Source organism: Zosterops lateralis (assembly GCF_965231275.1).
Source record: "Zosterops lateralis genome assembly, chromosome: 7".
NCBI classification, from domain to species: Eukaryota; Metazoa; Chordata; class Aves; order Passeriformes; family Zosteropidae; genus Zosterops; species Zosterops lateralis.
The window spans coordinates 30,646,739-30,653,665 of NC_139767.1; positions in this window are offsets into that span (position 1 = coordinate 30,646,739).

The following is a 6,927-nucleotide window of genomic DNA, read 5'->3' on the forward strand; positions in this document are numbered from 1 at the left end:
CTGGGCTTGTCAGGACAAAGCAACTTTGGATCATCAGCAGAATCATTTTCTTGGCTTCGTTTTCTTGTCTTTTCCCTTTGTTTCTGAACATCTCAAACACATTCCAACACTGTTTTTCCTGGAACAATGAAATTATTAGCTCCCATCTTTGTTTCCCATCTTTTATGTAGTTTTATTACTAACTCTTCTGTGACATAAAAGTTCAAGTCAATAAGAGAATTTCTTAAAGGACTTTGCAAGAAAATCCACAACTGATGTATGGCAGAACAGTCCTTTGCACGTCCCTTGGCTCTTAGGGCAGAGGAGGTTTCTGCAAAATTCTTGGCACTTCTTTCCCACAGTATCATCCCAAGCCACGAGTCTTTCCCTTCATTTTTTTCCTGTTTCCATGCTGGATGCAGAATTCAGGCTTCTACTCCCCTCCTTAGGGGCTTTTAAAGATTGGCATCATTTGCCTCTCGCCTCTCTGCTACTAAGATGTATTTAAACACTCCATACTGCCAGAAATAGTTCATCAGCTTTACACTTCAGATCCTCTGAGAGCTTTAGGGCACAAGCATCTGAGCCCAGCAATTTGTAACTGTAAATTTTATTGATTTGCTTTAAAAACATTTCTGCTGAGGCCTCAGCATGGTCCCATCTCTGCCTTGAACTCTTGTGCAGAGATTCATTGCACCTGTCCATGATGATCCCTTACAGCCCTTCCTCCAGTCCTACCCCAGCCCCTCGGGCATCCTGCAGGTCTGCCTCTCCAGGATTTGGGAAGATTTCCATCATCAGCTTTTAGGCCTTCAGGAACCCATGTCTTGAAATTTCTTCCAATCTAGCTGCTGTGTTTTACATTTCAGCTACCATATATATTTATTTTTCTCCCATTCTTACATATAATTCACATTTTAAAGTACATCTTTATTACTCCTAATAACATATTTTACAATGCTCTTTTACCTGGATGGCTGTTTGTTTTGGTTGGTTTTTTTTTTTTTTTTTTCCTTTTAACAAGGAGTTTATTCCAGGCCTCTATTAGAACATTTTAAACCAGCTTTATTGCCTGTAAGCTGCTCCTTGAACTGTTTTTCTCAGTTTAATGCCATATTGTTTGGTGTGTGTCCTCCATCTTGAGGATTTTGCATAGAAATGTTGTGTGAACTACTCACAACTAAACCACCACCTGATTTTCCTGCTCCAGCTTCTGAGAAAGAATTATTAGCATCTCCAAATATGTCACCTCTCCACCAAGTTCTCTATGGCATAGGAACAGAAAGTATCTCCTGCCTTCAGAAGCATATTCTCTAAACATATCTAGATTCTAATCTTATCTTTTAAACAACTCCAAGTTGTTTGAATTCAATTCTGCTCACTTGGTAAATGAGAGTAGGATAACTAAGGGGCACAAGGAGAAGGACAGAATAATGGCTCATCCTACATCAAACCTTGACAATCCATACTGCCCCCTGAAGTGTCAGTGCTCTCAAAGACTTACTCAGCAAAGCAAAACCTCAGGGATGCAAAAAGCTGATAAAAAGATCACTCAAATGAGAGTGGAGGGAATTTACCACAATTTTCTCTGTCATTTTTCTTTTTAAAATAAAGAGTGGATTTATTTTACTGCACGTTACCAATCTGTGTTTACACACCCCTGTTGTACAGAAGACCTCACATCCCTGTAAAGCCCTCTCAACACAAACCTAAGCCAGTAAAGTTACAGGCAGATATAGACTGACAGGCAAACTAGGGGTGTGTTCAAGGATCTCCTCTCAAAACTCTCCTGTCATAGACAGGACAAATCTTGTTATTGCCCTCCCTCCACCAGCTCTCTGAGGACTGCTCTCCTAGTCAGCAGGACACAAAATCCTCTGGAGATTCCCAGCATGGTTGAAAATCACTGTCATCTCACTGACTTTGCTTTTCTGAACTGGCCAGTGTCATGAGAAGATCTTACCCTGAGCCCCCGTGGCTCCAGGAAACCAGTGCAGCCAATCCTGTGAAGCTGAGCAGAATTTGGGACAAGGCGGCCATAATTCCCAGGGAACTTGGCTCATGGCATCAGCTCCCGGGAGGACTAGACATGAATAAAGCAGGAGGATGCACATTTTGAATCCCCATCAAATAAGGGAGCATCAGTTTGTCTCATTGGTTTTCATCATGATTAAGAGCTCAAAATAATATTCAAGTAAGTTTCCTGAAAGTAAAGATTTGGCAGAAAACAGAGCTGTCAACAGCAGGAGAAAAAATGTGTTCATCAAGAGATGCTTCCTAAAGAGAGAGCAGGGATGTCACTGAGAGGAGCTTAGGGATGGCTGAGTCTTGAAAACCATCCTTCATTTTTTATACCACTGATTGCAGCTGTCAGAGACCTTCAGTCTCTTGAAGAGGCAGCATTTCCATCTCCTATACAGGCAGAAGTGTCTCTATAAACACCAGGAAAAGGGGTTTTCTTGCATTTGGAGGTGAAACACTGGATTCATTTACCCAACGAACCCAGAAAATGTTTTCTTACTCAATCTGAAGGAATGTCCTCAGACACATGTAGCCTGCAGAATGGATTGATTTAAACAGCCCACATGATTTACCATCGCAGATACCAAACAGAGATAATTTCTATCCATGGTAATGAGTGCAGGAGAAGGTTTTCCCCCAGAATAGACATTTTCACTCCGATTATTCTTTCTGGTAACCTCCCATTCGTGGGAGGTGACAAATACAGTCTCTCAAAAAAAAAAAAAAAAACAACAAAAAAAACCCCAAAACAACAACAACAACAACAACATCAACAACAACAACAACAAAAAAAAAAAAAAAAAAAAAAAAAAACAACAAAAAAAAAACAACAAAACAAAACAAAAAAAAACCCCAAAACAAAACAAAACAAAAAAAACCCCCCCCAAAAAAACAAACAAACTGCCAAAGGTACTGGGGAGGATGGAGATGGAAAATCAAAGCAGTCACACAGAAGCTTTTCCATCAGGGTGACAAAGGACCTGACTCCTCAACAGTCCAGGAGGAGGGAAGTGTGGGCAACAGCAGGAGGAAGGGAAGTGACACAGTTATCTTTTGTTTTTCATTGAATCTATTGTAAAATTTCTAAATTATTTTAAAACTAAGAGGAATGTGACTGGCAACAACCACAACAGACATGGGATGAGACAACACAGCCACTGAGAGAAAAACATGGAGTAAGGTGCAGCAAGTTTTTTTCTGGGACACTTAATTACCATGATAATTGTTTATTCCTCCTTCTCTCGTGTTCAACATTTACTGTTCCACAGAGCACCCAACCTTGTCCTTAGTGAGGATGAAATCATCCCATGAGCAGGAGAAGGCCATGTCAGTGTGTTCAGCTTCCCTCTCACATTCCAGTCTCACCAGGCACCCAGGAGATGCTCAGCAGGGAGAAGAAATGTTCCTCCTGCTTTTTATTCGCATCTTCTGCTAAAAAAAATAATGCAATCCGCAACGGTAGCATTCTCCACTTCTGCTAACATAAATGCTCTGAGAATCAATACAAATAATTATTGAACCATATGTATAATGTGGGTGGTTTATTTTGCTTGCTCTGTTTGCCCTTACCCTCACAAAAACTCTGCTGGTACAGCAAGAACAGGCAACATGCCAATACACTGAAGTGTTTAAGACAAACACATCACTCCTCCTCTGTGCATTTTCACATCACTGTGTGCCTACTCCTCTCCTCCACACATGGGGAAGCAGAAGCCCCAGTAGTTAGGCTGTGTTCTTATTATGCCATGCCGTAAAAGATGAAAAGTAAATGTGTGATACATTTTGAAATTTATGATGTAAACTCAGCTCGGGGGAACAGTTATCTTTGCAATTTCACTGGACACAGTGCTTGGTCTTTCAGGCTGGAAGATCTGTGCTTCACTATGGTTAGGAATGGATTAGGGAGATTGTGAACAAGTCAGACTAAATTGCCTGAAACATTAGTAACCCTTATCACTCCTCCTTTAGGGGTTGTTTACAAATGGGTGAGCAAGACTTGGAGTCCTGTATTTGATACTTTTCTTCTGGCAGGAGGAGCATGCACACAGCACACAGCAACAGATCTCCCTGTTACAGGAGAGAATAAGCCACGTTGGAAGCTACTGCTTCACATGAGGCATCTGCAGTAGAGGACAATACTGTGTCTATCACTGCCCAAAATCTCTGTCAGGGTTTGCATCAGCTTCACTCGTGCACAGATCAGAAACCCAGAAACCTCTGATCCCCTTGAGCACATTCAGATTATGAGAAGAGAACCTTTTTAGAATTAGCAAATGCAATAAGAAATTTTCTCCTCTCAAAGGAAATTAAAGAATTCTTTAGTGGCATTTTTCCCAGTACTTTGTAACCTGACCAACATGGTTCCTTCTGTGCTGTCACTGCAGACTTTGCACCAGACCAGGACAGGGATGTTAGGACAAGAGAGCAGGAAAAGTCTGATCCAAACTCACTGAGGGCACCTGCAAGGTACCTGCTGACTTCATGGGCTTTGACTGCAGCCCTTGAAGCATCACTCACATTGCTACAAGAGCCCTTAGAAGGCCACATACCTCAAACATGGCAGGATTCATGCCTGCTGAAATCCACTGCAGAGCTGGTGGTGGGGGCAGGAAGGCTGAGGAGGGAGGATGGGGTGGGAGTCAGAGGACAATTCCCGCACTCCCACCATCAGCTGTTCCAAACTGAACCCTAAATGCTGAGTGAGAGACTTGGAGAGGAAACCCACATGTAGAACACAGAGGAATTCACGTGCAAAGATGTCAAGACAATCAACTAGGCAGGATAATGCTTTGATTGTTTTAAGAGCAATTATATTGAGAAAAATTTAACTTTAATGGTTTATGCATTTTTAAAAAACTAATTGCTATAGAAACAAATTAAGTACCCAAATTATCTCCTTCCTGAGCTATCCATCAAAAGCCTTTGTGGTGTGTATCTCTTGCATTTTAACAGGCTGAGGAGCTCATGGCTGAGCCCTCTCTGCTTCTGAAGGACAAACAGGTTTTACAGGTAAGGAGGAGGAAGAGAGCAGGTAAATTCTCTGGGTATTTTCCTTTGGGCACTGTAGTTCATCATAAAAGTAGGAGGTTTAACATTTATGATCTCCAGCAGAATTTTAGTTTCCCGTTGTAGGCATTTTGAGATGTGCAATAAAGTGTTACTGCATTCACCTGGAGAGAGTTACAAGTTTGGTTTAGCAGTGTTCTTCTGAAAAACTTCGTGCAAAGGCTTTCACTCATAAAGATGGACAGTCCAGCTGCTGTGTCTGCAAAAGTGTGTGATGCATGCTAAGGAACAACATGAATGTCAAGTAACAGAATAATTAAAATACAGAAGGAAACACAGGAGGTGAGTGGGACAAACAACTCCTAATTTTGTTTTATCTTATAATACACAACTGCATTTAATATAACCTTCCTATCTCTACATAAACCCTTAGGTCTGGGTTTAGATTCACCACTAGTCTGGGTCTGGCACTGATTTTCCACAAAGCAGCAGCTTTGTATAAAATCTCCTTCCCTTTTTTCCTCATCCCTGTTAATCTATTCTGTACCTGTGGTCCCTGCATCACCTGTAGATACACTTTTGCATCACCCAGTAGAGTTTATAATTCTCTGCAGCTCTTAAAATGGTCAGACGTGCCAGTTCATACATTACATTATACAGCTGGAGATACTTAAATGAGACATTGACAATCTGAATAATCAATTTACTTGGACAATCTCATATCCCCCCTCCGCAAACTGGATGTGTTCTTTTACTTCCATGACATTACTGTAATTGCTTCAACCACTTTTGTTGGGGTATTTTTCCCAACCTTAATTACCTTGTCATTTATTATTAGGCATTTTAATATGGCCATTAAATGTCACACATAGCTTTCAGTTTTTTTCTCTCTGTCTGGTTCACAATCCTGCAATTTAGAAAGGTCCAGCCACGTGCATATTTTTATACTTTGACATGTTTTAAACTTTGCTCAATGCCGGGTTTATTACAGCATTAAACTGATGAACTTGCTCTAATAATCAATGTATAAATAATCAATTTAATGCTGTAATAAAGGACACATAAAGCAGCCAAGTCTCTGTTGAGTGTGCTGAGGTGCAGTGACATTTGGTGGTCATGCACAGCGTCGTTTGTACAAGCTTCATTTAGAGAAGGTGGCAGGTTAATTGGGACAGAACACAAATGCAGTACAGCATCCATAATAAGCAGCCAGTGCTATGGTCCTTCTGAGCCAGTGATATAAAAAGGGAAAAAGAACAAGAAAAGTGCTCCCACTCCTTCCAGACACACCCTCTCAAAGTAACATTCAGAGTGCACAGGTGTCTTGAATAAGCAGCAGTATGTTTTTATACATTTATCAGAAAACATACAACAATTTCTGCAGATATCAAGCTGTTTTTCCTCATCTACAAAACAAAAATAATGTTTGTAGCTCCAGAGTCCCACTGCAGTTGCTGGATGAAGTGCAGAGGCTTCCTTTTATTGAATACTTGCTTCCAGAGACTGATGGAAACCAGAACCAGTATTGGAGGGACAACACCAATGAAGTGGGTGTTACACAGTGTTCCTTGTTTTCCTGTTTACACATCCTCACATATTTCCCCTCACCCCAAACCTGTCACTGAGCAAAACCCAAATCAGGATTTGATGAAGAACTGAAGGCTTCTATGGCAACAACATCAATATTTATCTGTACAAATTAGAAGCTTCAGCTAGGATGTTAGAAAAGGGCTCTTAAATCTTTCAGATTGATCAACAGCCATATTTTATACTGAAATTTGTGCATCAGTATTTCTGAGATGTGTTCTCTTCCCTTCCCAGGGTGCCACACCAGGATATGAGCAAGGCTGATATCTGAGAAACAGTCAAAGTCTGCTCTGCAGATGGATTAAACTGTAAAAGAGACTACTTTGAAAAAAA